Source organism: Chlorocebus sabaeus, chromosome 7 (assembly GCF_047675955.1).
Source record: "Chlorocebus sabaeus isolate Y175 chromosome 7, mChlSab1.0.hap1, whole genome shotgun sequence".
Taxonomy (NCBI): domain Eukaryota; kingdom Metazoa; phylum Chordata; class Mammalia; order Primates; family Cercopithecidae; genus Chlorocebus; species Chlorocebus sabaeus.
This window is the reverse complement of record NC_132910.1, coordinates 107,856,957-107,872,032: the sequence shown is the minus strand read 5'-3', so window position 1 is coordinate 107,872,032 and position 15,076 is coordinate 107,856,957. Positions and strand designations below refer to the sequence as shown.

The following is a 15,076-nucleotide window of genomic DNA, read 5'->3' as shown; positions in this document are numbered from 1 at the left end:
GAAGACAAAAACGGGGGCCATTACAAGGGTTGGGACCATCTCTCATTTCTTCAGAGGCACCACGTCATTTCATTCACTCATCATAGCAGTTGGACTTGCCCTGGGATGTCAGCCAGGAAATGCTGCAGAGAGGGAAAATGAAGTAAATTGTACAGAATTCTGATTCTTAGAGGCATATTCTTCATCTGAAATCTCCTCTTGGTGCATAAATCAAAGTGAAGTCTAAGATTCAAGGGTGATCTAAGACTGAAATATATTAGTCTCAGATTCTCCAATGTAAACCTCAATTCTCTACTATTTTCTCCCACTTTTCATAAGTAGGAAGGAGGACCTTTGCCAAAAAAAACAAATGACAGAATAGAGTACCATGAAATAAATATTTAAGAAAGAGTACCACACATCCCAACAATAAAATGGCTAAAACTGAAAGCACTGACAACACCAAGTGCTGATGTGGAGCAATAGGAACTCGCATTCATTGCTATTGGAAACGCAAAATGAACTTTCATTCATTGCTATTGGAAACGCAAAATAGACTCTCATTCATTGCTATTGGAAATGCAAAATGGTACAGCCATTTTTGAAATTAGTTTGGGAGTTTCTTCTAAAAGTAAACATATGTATGATCCAAAAATTGCACTCTTTGGTATTTACCCAAATGAATTGATAACTATGTCTATACAAAATCCTGCAATGAATATTTATAGCAGCTTTATTCATAAGTACTAAAACGTGGAAGCAACCAAGAGGTCCTTCAACAGGGGAGTGGATAAATAAATGGTGATACACCAATTCAATGGACTATTATTCAACAATAAAAAGAAATGAACTACTAAGCCGTGAAAAAGCCTGAAAGAACCTGAAATGTATATTGCTAAATGAAAAAACCCAATCTGAAAAGGCTACATATAGTATAAGTCCAACATATGGCATGATAGAAAATGCAAAACTATGAGACCATGGTCACCAGAGCTTCAGGGAAAAAGAGGGAGGAGTTAATAAATAGGTAGAGCAGTGAGACTATTCTGCATATTTCTGTAATGATGGAAAAATGTCATTATACAGTTATGACACAACACATTGAACAACACAACGTAATGTACACTGTGGCCTTTATTTAGTAACAATGGATCAAAAATTGTTCATTAACTATAACAAATGTCCCACACTAGCAGTACCCAACCTTGCTGACACCAGGGACCGATTTTGTGGAAGACAATCTTTCCATGGACCTGGGGTGGGGTGGGGAGGGAGATGGTTTTAGGATAAAACTGTTCCACCTCAGATCATCATGCATTAGTTAGATTCTCATAAGAAGAAAGTTTACAGAAAGCTTTAAGTTTACTTTCTGCAAACTGAAAACTCAAAAAATTAAAGTCTATTGATGTAAGAAAAAGAATTTAAGACAATAGAGCTGTGAAGTGAATTAATTAGGTTACAACAGATGGCATCATGATTTAAAATTAATTCAACTAATTGCAGAAGTTATGTATGAAAATAAATTTCATGATGCATTACTTTTTATTTCTTAACAATTCTGGATTTATTCAGGAAAAAAGTTAAGAAGAAGTTGTGTGAAAACGGACACTATATTTACTATGTATTTAAAAGTCTTATATTTAAAAATATATAGTTTGTTCTCTAAAAAATATTATCTTAAATATATTTTAAAAGCATTTTATGATTTTAAATCTTGTAAAAAGTAAATATTCTCTTTTAAAATAATTTTTAAGTTGAAGACATCTTTAGTTACCCTTATACTGCCTTCTGATATTGCATTAGTTATAGGTGCTAATTATCTCTTGCCTAGAATACTCATTCATTCATTTGTTCTTCATACACTAAGTACTTACTAAATGTTAAGCATTGTCCTATATTTAATGAAGAAAATGTGATAGAGTTAAATAAAGCAGTACCTCTGACCTGAGGGAGCATACAGAATCTAATGAGACAGAGTGGTAGACTTTTAATCAAAGTAGGTTTAACTCTGTAACAGTCAAAATCTCAACAACTGAACAATATTGAAGTCAACTTCCAATTCATATCACATGCTAATGTGGATTGATTTATATGTGGTAGGGGGTGAAATTTATTGAAGAGAAGCTTGCCTCCATGCAGTGACTCAGAAATTCAGGCTCTTTCTAGCTAGTATCTCCAGCTTCAACATATGGTCTTTTGAAAAGAAAAGAAAAAAAAAAAAAAAAAAGTCGTGGGGAGAAGGGAGAAAACGAAGATAAAATGTAGAACACGGTATATTATGTTTTACTTATGGGTACAAGCCTAGTAGCTGTGTATGTTACATGGCCCCAACCTAACCAGAAAGGAGGGTGGGAAATAGAATCTCTCTATATTGCCAGAAGAAAATTAAATGGGTTAGTAAAGAACACAGTGTTTTCCTGTCACACAGACATATAAGAAAATATTTACAATATAATAAAATAGAATTATGCATAGGCAGTCATTTTCTTCAAGGACTGAGTTTCGAAAAACTTTTATATTAAAACTCACGTAATTCACTAATTTTTCTATAAAGATAAATGTATGTTGGAGGATGTTATAACTTTCCACCAATTTTAACACATTTTTGCTTAAAAGTTTCTTTTTATTTTCTCAATCTTTGTCTAATATCTTAAAGTTTGCTCTTCTAAATAAATTCATTCTGGCATTTCCTCACATTTAACCTCCATTTCAAAGTTTAAGGTCCATTTTTCAGGTACTGCAGTAATGCCACCACTACAAATGGCTTTCAGGTGACAGTGCTAAAGGATATTTGAAAATCCTGAATTGTAATAACACTGTGTGGTAAAATACAGCCCGATATCTCAAAGTCACCCAAAGACAGAAACCCATAAACAAACTCACACAATACTGACTAAACATGGATGGAAGACATGTCTGTTTGCCAGCCAAATTGGTGCCACTGTGTGACGATAATGCCAACACAGTTTACAATTTCCTCTGCTCATAGCTCTAAAAGTATGTAACCTTGATGAATATTTTAAAATTTTATCAGATTCTCAATATTACCAAGTGAGATATTAATGTTTTCAGTTACTCTTTTTAAAATCACATAATAAACTTAGCATAAAATGTGATTAAATTTGTAAACTGCTTTTTCGGTAGCATGATAAGCTACAGAACAATCTGTGATAGATTCTCTGCCTTTAGCCACTTCTACTTCCTTCTCATTTTCTGTGGGTAACCCATACAGAATTATAAATAAGAAGCACAAATCTCATCGTGTTACTTCTTTGAGTAAAATGTTCAATACTTCTTCACCCCACCGACTCGATTACCTAAAGGAAAAAGACCAAACTCTAAAGATTTTAAACACAATTCCATACAACAAACATTTAATGAAAATCTGCCAGATGACAAGTGTTTGCAAGAAACAGAACTGAAAAACTCTTTAGTCTTTGCAAACCTTATTCTTCCATTCGTTTTTTCTACCACTGTCTACCTTTGGCTCTAACATACTTAGCAGTGAGTCATTCCCTGACCACAAGATGTTTTTTATATCTCCTTGGCTTTGAACATGCCGTATCAGCCAGAGTTTAGCCTAGTAAACAGGCACTGCAAGCAGAAAGGGATCTATCGCAGGAAATGAAATGCTTATAAGATGATTAGAAGGGCGGGTACAGAGGGAGTCACGGGACTGCTACTGGACCAATGACCACAGAGACACAATTGATGCTGACAGCTAGAGCCAGGTATGCTGACTCTGTCTCCTGCAATTACTATGACTGCCTTTAGCTACAATAGATGCTGGAATATTAAGTCTAGCTACTACTTTAAACCCTAACGTCTCTTTAAACTCTAAAATCTCTGTCGCATTATTTGCTAGTTAAAAAACACCCAAAACAAGGTTCCTACCACACAGTCACATTCCAAATTTCACACGAATGCATCCAGACTTTGGCTACCAGAAAGTGTCGTAAACATAGTTTTTGACCTCCCTGCCTCCTATAGTTCCCGAATGCACACGGAAGTAAGAATGAGTGCCGAGCGTATCCAGAACGCCTTGATTGCTTTCCTTCCTTATACGATACCAGCTTCAACATCCAGCTCTAGTATTGCCTTCTGTGTGATGATTTTCCTGGCTTTAAATCAGGATCACAACATTGCTCAATTCCTAGTAGTACTGTTCTCATAGAAGATATTGCATAAAAGAAATATATAGAATGTCTTGGGTTCTGAGTGAATGGTGCCCCCTAAAATTATTCACCGTAATAACCCTGCTGTAGGTCCGACTCTGCTCTACTTCCACAGATTTACTGTGCTGTGATATTTTGTTCTTGTTGACCCCAAATAAAGACTTTGACCTTTCAGAAAGCAAAGCCTATATCTTATTCTTATTTATATATTTATCTTTTCTTTCTGCTATGCCCTAGTATACAAAAGGCATCTTAAGAAGTGTTTGTTAAATTAGTTAATGAATGTATGTATAAACGAATGAATGAATCAGCCAAGCCCTTAAAATACCTTTTAATTATAGAGTTTAAATGTCATTTTTGTTTTGGTATTATGAGAACAAAAAGACGACTTCTGGAAACTTTTGTGTATTTGGAGGAAAAGTTTTGCGAAATTTTAGTTATCTAGAAGGTTTTTTTAATCACTTATTTTAAATGTCTAAGATGATCATCTGGAACAAAAGCAAAAATACATAATAATTTCTATTTGAGAATTACCAGTTGTAAGTCATGTATATTATATTTAGTATTGTTAAAGCAAACTAAACGTGACCTGAGAAGGACTCCGTACTTCTATATTGAGTCCTTGTGGACAAACTGTAACCTAGCTTAATAGGTAGACAAGATTGGAAACCTAACTTAGGAGTATGGGCCTGTAACAATAGCTGAGTCTTGGCCGATCCCAGTGGCCATACTTCAGCCACTCGTAGACTGCTAAGTGTTCAAATGGTGTTCAAATAAGGCAAATGCCAACCTGAAACCAATCCAGCTATTTCTGTACCTCGCTGCCAATTTCTGTATGTCACTTTCCTTTTTTTTTTTTTTGTCTATAAATTTCTTCTGACCACAAGGCATCCCTGGAGTCTCTGTGAATCTGCTGTGATTCTGGTGGCTGCCTAATTCATGAATCATTCATTGCTCAATTACACTCCTTTAAATTTAACTGGGCTGCAGTTTTTCTTTTAACAATATATATGTATGATACTTCATGGCCATGTCCTTTTTTTTTTTTTTTTTTTCTGTTTAGGATTTAGAATTAAGCTAGGAACAAAGAGTAGCACCTTAGCACGACTGGAAAAAGATATGATCTCTTTAGAGCTTTGTTGTTGCTGAAACTCACTGGGGCCATACAACGAGAAATGGGTTTCACTGTGGGAATACACACAGACAAGAGCATAAATTGAAGCTGAAAATCAGTCAGTTCAAGCACCTCCAAGGATGGTCATCTCCTATCTCTCTGCCTGTTTGTCTCAAGCCCATGGCTTCATCACCTCTCTCTTGCTTTCTGTCCATTTGCACCTTTCTCCTCTTGCCAACTTTTAGACTTTATAAAATTACAGAGAAGCTCTATTTTCTGTCTATTTACTCACATTCTTCTTCCTCAAAAGTTTGACTTGCCTAAGATCTTCACGATTCTGACTAGATTTTTATGGCACCTCTCTCTTAATCCTTTCAGCTGCTGCTATCTGATTCTGGTTCGCATTCAGAATCTTGAGAGAAAGACCGTGATTGGTCCAGCTTATCTTTTCACACTAGATTACAGCATAGGAAGTTTTCATATCAGGACTGTGTTCTCAGCCACTATGAGTTGGCTTTTCTTTGAGTTGCTGCTGGCAACATTCTAAGGATTCCATGAGTGTTGGCCTATCCCAAACCAATGGGAAGATGATTTCTCGTAATTCCTTATGCAGTCAGGAATTCCTTCCCACATATCTGTTTACCACAATTATTTGTTCCCAGTTATTTCAGGTGCATAAAAGTGCTTCGTTGCTATGTAGCAGACAGTTTCTAGGTCCTTAAGCAATATGTAATATAGTCAAAAATTGTGAAAGATTTGAGATTTTATCCTGCTTGCAAGCTATGTTAGGTTGCCATAGTTTCATGGATGTACAGAAGACACAGTCCTTCTTGGTCAGAGAAAAGGAAAGTTTATTACTCACAGCAATAACAATAGCCTGAGTATCCTCATTTTCCTGCCCCAGTTCCATGAGCCCCAGTTGCCACAGGTCAATGTGACTAAAGCCAATGGTGACTGCACACACAGTGGGTGGTGGTATAAGAAAAGATTCTCTGGTTTAAGACATTCTAATTATTTGTAAGACTGAAAGCACACCTGCACACAACCTTTGCTTGGGAGAGAGACATTATCTTTACTATTACAGTGGACAACAAACAAACCTGCTCTCCATCCCAGAGGGAGATGCTATCTCTATTTTCCAAGGCCTTTTGCCGTATAAACATCTGTGAAAAGATAATCCAATATAGAAGCTGTTAGAGCCTCGGCTTGCGAGATGTTCATGAGACACCAGGAGAGAATTTTCTTACATCAGAGGCTTACTCTTTCATAGCCAAAGAGGAATGATCATTTCTCTTCATAAGTTATGTAACCAAATGGCAAGTTTAATTAAGTTTTCTTTTCCATTTTTTTTTTTTTTGGTAATAGCAGACCTTGCTCTCTTTTTTCTAAGTTGTTAATCAATTATAATCATAGGCTGACTCTCTTGATATCAAATATTACTTTGTTCATCAGTAGAAAACAAATTTGCATCAAAATCTTTATTTGGATAATCTTACAATATTCTTTTCATGAATATCTGCTAAACAATGTATTATATGAATTTTTGTTTTTATTCTAGGATTTTGCTAGACTTTTAGCAATTTATTAAAATAAATAATACTAGTATTTAATACTGCTTTAGATGGCTTGTAAAAATAAATTAGCATTCCTAATTTTCTCTAGACTTCTTAGCAATTTATTAAAATATGTGAGACTAATATTTAATGCTGATATAAATGGTTCATAAAAGTAAATTTGCATTACTAATTTGTTGCAATGAAATTTACTCTTTTTATGCAAAAGTGTCTTATTTTGTAAAATGGCAATAAGTAATAGTTTTATTGGCATCTACTAACAGTTTGCTGTCTATGTAGCTATTTCTCTGTGATTTGCAGTAACTTTTTTTTTAAAAAAAAAGAAAACATTTTTGTAGATGGGAGCTTCCTAAAATTAGACTTCTAACTAAAACTATACATTTTTTTTCTTCATGTAAAAATGCCTATTTGGAGCAGTGATACAAAAGCTTATATTCTCATTCATGGAATGGAATGAACTAATAAAAATTGATAAATAAGGATCTTTATAATGGGCATTTTTTAGTTAGAGGATAATATTATTCCACAGGCATCATGGCCACTGAAGAGTCACATAGTTTTGGTTTTGGTGGAACACAAAAAAGCAACAAGTCTTGTATTAAGGAGTAGAAAAGATCTACAAATCCAATTACTAACTCTTAAAAGAGAAATAAGCTATTCATATTTCTGTGAAAATCACATAGGAAAAATTCTATATTAATATACTCCCAATGCTTGAACAAATTATTTTCTATTATACAGTGCTTTCCTCATCACCTCAATATGAAAAATTATTTAATAAAAAAGATCCAATCGATTAATATTCAGAATAAAAATATTATATCATTTAAAGAAATAGAAATTTAGAAATAAACAAGTATGCCTCTTTATATTATCTTAGGAAAGTGACGTTAGCCAATTTCCTGGTAAAGAAGGAAAGAAAAGTAAAATATATTGAGCCAGTATAATAGATGCACTAGACCTTTTCATATACATCATCTTAACACAAATACAACCTGTAAAATAAATACTATTATCAGTAGTTTTAAAAACAAGGAAATAATATCCCACTGCAGGTCTCATGGCTACTAACACAGCCAAAATTCACACTCAGGCTATGTCTGCCTCCAAAGCTCGTGAATTCACACAGAGTGCTGAGATTTATATTTAGGGAAGAGAAAGACAAAACTAATTCACATAGAGAATATCATAATCCTCCCTGCTTCGTTTAATTTGTGATGCATGTCCCTGTAATAGAGCAGATCAGTAGAGTAGATCTTATCATGAGCACATGATAATTCAGAACTTCTCGGCATTAAGAATGTATTCCTGCTAGGTTTCTCTATCTTCTTGCAAGTAATGTGTAGGTAATATAGGCTCCAGAGTAAAGCTAGATTTGAAAACTTGCTGCACTGTTTAACAGCTGTGTGCTGCTGGGCACATTAGGAAAACTCTTTATCTCAATTTCTTATTTGTAAAATGGTGGTAATAAGAGTAATTTTTTAATTTTGACAGTGACTGTGGGAGGAAATGAGATGATACATGTGAAGCAATTTTAACGTGCCTGCACGAAGTAAGCATACATGCTATCTTGTCATTATTCCACTCTTCTCATATGCATGTGAAATTTGAATGTCACTGGGCCAATCTTGACTGTACTCTGACATTAATAAATAAACAAATATAAGTATATCAAATTCCAAAAGTTCTAATAATTAGATCTTACTGAAGGGGTGGTCACACGCCATGTAACAAAGCTTCCTAAAAGCAATCTTTCAGCTTCTCCCTTCCCAGATTCTAAGTAGGCCTTTATCACCCAATAAACTCTGAAAGTCCCCCCTTCTTAATATTGATACATTGCAGATAAAGTTTCAAGATGAGTTTCAGAGGGGACAACCATTCACACCATAGCAAGAAGTCTCTAATTTGTCACATATACGGCATCCCAGAGGGTGAAACACCTTCCTTGGAGACTATTGCCTACAAGCTGACACTTCAGATACACATTGAAAAAGCCATTCCAGTAGTTTATGTGGCTAGCTGCTTCTGGTGGTGTGCTATGTGATACAATCAGTGGATTCCATAAAAAATGGGCCTAGTATCAAACTTCCTTTCATTGGTTGGCTGATATGTGTTGTGAGATGTACTACCTGTGGATCAAGTACTCTGTAAGCCTCCAAATAGTGGTGTTAGCTAAGACTCTGAGGACAGGAAAGAAAATCTCTACCCAAAATAGGTAGCTATTTCCACAAGGATGGATTCTGGCCTTTCAAAGATGATAGGGCCTTCCACCTATGGTGGAAAATCATCTGCATGTTCTACTTGAGAAATGATGTCATATTGGGGGTTCAGCATCAGTCTCCATTGCTGGCAAGTTAGATATTCAGAGGCAGCAGTAGGTTAGTTTTGGTAAGTGAGAATCCGTACCGTTGGGCACGTGCATATTTTCCATTTCTGCCGTGATGCTCATCTTATCTATGAATCCATTGTGCCAGTTCTTGAATGGCTGATGACAAAGTCTGGTGAAGTCACTTGGCTCACATAATTGTTCAATGCCTTTTCTATGATGGAAGCTTTCTGGTGGGCATAAATGTGTGTTTTTCAAAAATCTCCATGCTTCATGCCCATTCCTATATATCCACCTACATGCCTCCACCTCCCATCTCTCTTATCTCTGATTTTTTAGTACTTTTCTTTCCAGTAGTTTTCTGGCCAGGACATTAGCCACTGCCTGAAAGTTTTCATGCCTTGTTTCTCTAGGGTACTTCTCTTTCCACAAAAGTGGAGGCCCAGCTTCACCACTCACAGTGCCACACATTGGGCATATTTTCCACATCCGTGTTTACATATATACTACTCCCCAAATCTTTTAAATGTCAGAATCACCACAATGGCCAGAACATGTCCCATGTTACCTCTGGTGAAATATTCAGATGTTGGGCCACCAACCTGTGCCAATGATTATCTGTAACCCTCATATCACTTGGGGCAGTATCCTTTATGCCAATTAGGCAATGGGTGATCAGTCCACAGACCCTCATCCTTCTTCCTGCTCTCTCAGTCCATGTTCAATACTAACTGCATCAGATTAGGTCCTTCAGAAAGCAGACACCAAGTTGGAATTAGAAGTGCAAGAAATTTATTAAAAGAAACATCATGAAAAATAAAGAAAAGAGGAAGCAGGAGTGGGCAGTGAGAGCCCACAAACTATTCTGTTGATCTGACATCTGTGAAAGGAGATTGGCCAGGAGGATAGGGTAGAAAGAACTTCTGACTGCAGTGCTGCTATGAGAAAATCTTGGCCAGGCCAATGTGGAAATTGCATTATCTATTAGAAGAGCTTCAAATCAGGCAGAAAGATCTCAACTCCAGTGCCTCTGCCACATTCAGTCACTGACTGAGGGTATCCCAGGGAAAATGTGGTTTTGGTGTGAACACTGAGATAGATCCTAGGTATCTTAATACTTTTTATCTAGAAGGCAGAAGAATTAAAACAGAGATACAATTGCCTTTGTAAAGAAGCAGCAATCTCTCACATTAATCAGAAAAGGGGGATGTTTAGTCCATTTTATAGTGGCAGAGTGAACTTTTTCTTGTCTGAGCATTGTTTATGTGAGTTAGGAACACCATTGATGGTCTGCCAGATCAGCCAGTTTTTCACTTTCTCATGGTCTTAACAGTGCATTATATTACATTTCGTTATCTTTGTGATCTACTACCAGGCCATTAGTTACTTAACTTACAGGCAATACAGTCTATTTACAACTATTTACCAGCATTTGATGCTTTGTTCCACCTCTCAATTTGGCTTCAGCACACTTTTCTGATCGAATCACCCAGTGGCACCCTACTCTACACATGTTCTCTTCTAACTGGGTGCCTTACGATTGCCAGACCGTGGCTTTGCTAATGCTCTTTCCTTGGCCTAAAATGAGTTTACCCATGTCATAGTCTTATTGCCATGGTCTTATTAATTTCTTGTTGAGTTAACATGAAACTCTAACTAACATTAGTAAAAAATAATATACAACTCACATCATGCAACTACAATAAAAGTGTTGACACTTCAATGAATGACGTTGACATTCTGGTGAAAATAAGTCATGGCACAAGAAAATTTGAAATGTCCTAAAATCATACGGTTCACATTTGAAATAAACAAGATGGAGGTTTCCTTCAATATTATCACAATCCTAAAAATTTACAACATATTGACAATAACAAGTTGAAAAACTGAAACAATCATTTCTAATCCACCGATAATAAGTAAACTTTGACCCACCATGCTATAGAAAAAATTGAACAATTTCTCTTTTCTCTGTATAATTATTTCTCTATTCTAGCAGGTGTTATCACAAAATTGAGGCACAGAAAGAGGTGAATTCGGCTATACATCAAATTAATGTAGGAGAACTTTAATAGAGGGATGTATCAGACGGTCAATTTATTAAAAGTGTATTATTTTTCTCAATTGTATAATGTTTGCGGAATTTGTCACTTTTTAAAAGTTTATGTTTCATGTGATTTCTTTTCTCTTTCTATACAAAAATGGAGTTTATTATCCAGTTTCATTTTTGTAATTTTGTTTTCTTTTAAAGAGAATGCCTCCAAACTATGTAAGTCCAGGTCCTCACAAAATCTGAATCCACTTCTGATTTCTGCATATATGCTAGAATCATCTAGATGCTCTCTACACTAGCAGAAAAACGTTTAAACATATTAATATGCAGTGCTATTTGTGTTTTAAGGTCAGTATGAAAGTATAGTTCTGGTGGGAATGTAGATTTACATAAACTTCCCAAAATAGCCGGGTTTGGTGACTCACGCCTGTAATCCCAGCACTTTGGGAGGCTGAGGCAGGCGGATCACCTGAGATCAGGAGTTCAAGACCAACCTGACCAACATGGAGAAACTCCATCTCTACTAAAAATACAATAATTAGCTGAGCATGAAGGCGCATGCCTGTAATCCCAGCTACTCAGGAGGCTGAGGCAGGAGAATCACTTGAACCTGGGAGGCAAAGGTTGAGGTGAGCAGAGATTGCACCATTGCACTCCAGTCTGGGCAACAAGAGCCAAAGTCTATCCCCTCCAAAATAATAATAATAATAATAATAAATTTAAAAAAATAAACTTCCCAAAATAAAAATTCAAAAATTTTAAATTACTCTGTGTGTTTTTCAAAGGAGAACTGTTTAGGCCTTCAAAATATATACCAGAACAATATGTGTGGTCAATGAGAGCACTTATACAATTACATCTTGACAAAAGCGAAGACAATTTTGTCCCTTTTGATATACTGGCATTGCAGTAGAATAGAAAGATAATACCCTGAAAATCACTATACCTAGTTGCTAGTTTCATTTCTACTATAAATTGGATTTTTATCATCCTTTGGTCAAGATTTTAATCAGTCTCTTTATCTGAAAAACTAGAGGGTTGGCCAAAGCTTCTTGCTATCTAAGTCACAGGATGATTATCGTCAATTCACCACAATATATTAAAAAACTACTATTACAAAATACATTCTGCTTTGCACTGTGACACAAAACCAATTAAAAATTTCAAGTATTGTAGCACCTTAGTGAGTGCTTAGCATTGTGAGTCACTATCAGTGTTTGTCAAGCTCCCACTTAGATGTGTCGCCAAAAATTTTCTATTATATTCAAGACAACTCCATTTTTAGAGAGAAAATGAGAAATAGCTGTAACTGTCCAGGCCAATCAGACTCTGTATTTCCTGTAACATAGACTCAAATAACAGGAACTTAAATAAGATATATATTTATTTAAGTAAAACAGATCCAGAGATAAGCAAGTCAGAGTTAGTAATGGAAACTTCATGAAGTCCTTACAGACCTAAGTTCGTTTAACTTTCTACTCTGCCTTCTCCAGACCCATGATCTAAAATGGTTGCCGGAGCTTATCATAGCTATTGTATGGTGTATTTTTTTTGTATTTTTTAAATATTTAAATAATAACCATTTAAATATAAAATTAAAATAAAATTTAAATAAATAAAAATTTAAAATATTTGTTTTTTAAATTTATTTTGTATTATATTTTGTATTTTATTTTTATTTTGTATTTTGTATTGTAAGGGAATATGTATGTTTGTGTATGTGCATGTGTGTGTGTGTTGTGTGTACAATGTGTATGTGTGTTTTTAAAGTCTATTTTCTTGAAGTATATATTTTTAAGTATATTTTCTCCAAGTGTCACATAAGCATTTTTACTACAGTTTATTGGGCAAAATTTAGTCACTCGGCTTTAACTAGCTACAAGAGAGGATGGGGCATGTCCTCGATTTTTCCTGAACTGCAGTATGTTCATCGAGCAGCAAGGTTGTTAATACTAAGGAAGTAAGGATAGTGCTAGCAATCTCTGCCACAGCACACTTACTTTATCTTCTAAGAAGTGATTGCAATTATTATTCTTCATTTACAAGAATTTGTTTGGAACCCAGCATTCATCCTCTCTCTTATGTTTTTCCTGTTTTTTGCTCCATTGCCTTAACCTGATTTCTTTTTGTTTTCAGAGGAGAATGTCTGGTGATTCTTTTAGACATCTGCGTTATTTCTACTTTGGCTTCTTCCCAAGACTGTCACTCAAATCATAGTCCCAACTTGGCTCAGCCACTTAAGCCAACTGTCACCATTCATGTGACCCACATCCCTATTCCCAAATCCAGCTCAGTTATTTACAACGTGAACCTCAACCTAACACTCTGGCTCCGTTTTTCTCCAGGGGAGATTATCCACTAACAGCCCAAGCTTTTACAATGAAGACAAGAACTCTAGAGGAAAGCCTTTTCTAAATGTTACTAAAAGATAGGTTTTCATTTTCTAGACCTATTGCTCAGTGACTATATTATTTCATTTTTACTTCCTTTGTTACCAACAACGTATTGAATACTTACCGTGCACTGGGCTTTGAATAGCAGAGGATTCTTTTTCTCTCATTTTGACACATTTTTACAAAACACATTCTCAGGACTTAGCAGTAAAAGTGAGTTAGTCGTAGATAACTTTTTTCCTCAACAGAACACTTTGCCACATGAAACAAGGGATCACTGTGTACTTTCACAATGCCCTCCCAGTCTAATATTTCAATATTTCAAGACAGTTATAGCACATTTCCTTATTTATCTCCCTAATTCTTTCAACTCCTAGGCTTCAGTTGTTGGCAGGTATACTTTGGCACTTTCCAGTGGATATTCTTATACACCTTCCAGCAGGAATGGCTTCAAAGAATTAGCCTATTTATTGTTACTGATTATGCAACACATCATTTTTGACAGCCGTAACACTACTTCCTGGAATTATGAGGACACATTGTACTTAACTGGCGATTGATAGAAAAAGTATAAAAACAATTTCTCAAGGAAATAGTCTATGATAAATTAAAAATAATTTGAACTATTTCTTATGTTAAATACTATCAAAATATATTTCAATAATCTAGAGGATAGAGGGGCAGAGAACATTTTTTTCAAAGAGTGAAGTGATGTAATGTAGGCTTTTAGTTTCAATGAGATCAAACTCCTGGCTCTAAGGTCAAATTCCTGGCAAATCACCAAACATATGAATTTTAATATGAGTCCTGGGAATCAGAAGGTAAAGAGTGACATTATCTGATGAAAAGGGCTTAATTTTATGATCCTAAAAATCTCAAAAGTTAATTCTGAGTGTCTTAGTACTCTGTCATCCAATTTTTTAAAATTAGATAAAATATGAAACATACTTTTTCTTCTAGAACCTTGAAAACCCCTCTCCTTCCCCTCTTTTTCTTCATCATCAAGGTCCTTCAAACAATTGTTTATGATTTTTTTCACCCAGTTTATTATCATTTCTTCATTTCACTTACAATTTTCTGTATAGTATTACCACAAGTATTAGATAGGATAGGATACAATACAGGAATAAATAAATTCCAAAACTCTGTTGGATACACACACACACACATACACACACACACACACACACGAAGGAGTGTATTTCTTGCTTACAGAATGTCAGCTGCAAGTCCACTGGCTCTCCAGGGCAGCTCCCTTCCACATGAGTCAGAGATCTAGACTGGTTTTATCTTGTGGGTCCAGAATCTCCATATATAGCCACCACAGTCTAAGTGGTTGAAAAAGAATGAGGAGGATCACGCAACAGATTTTCATTGCCTCTGTCCAGAAGTGACACATGGAAGTTATTTCCACTCACAAGCTATTGTCATAACTAATCACATGGCTTTGCCTGTTTGAAAG

At 35.4% G+C, this 15,076-nt stretch overlaps 1 protein-coding gene across 2 annotated transcripts in view; it reads right to left on the bottom strand.

Annotated features, from left to right (window-relative positions):
• GLRB (glycine receptor beta) overlaps positions 1–14,909 on the bottom strand; it is a 174,095-nt gene extending 159,186 nt beyond the window's left edge. The window contains exon 1 of one of the 2 annotated variants that reach the window (XM_073017688.1): positions 14,828–14,909. The gene's annotated coding sequence lies outside the window, so the exon portion shown is untranslated. The remainder of the gene's footprint in view (positions 1–14,827) is intronic. The other variant, XM_037993215.2, reaches the window with a different exon arrangement.
• Between the last annotated feature and the right edge of the window lie 167 nt (positions 14,910–15,076).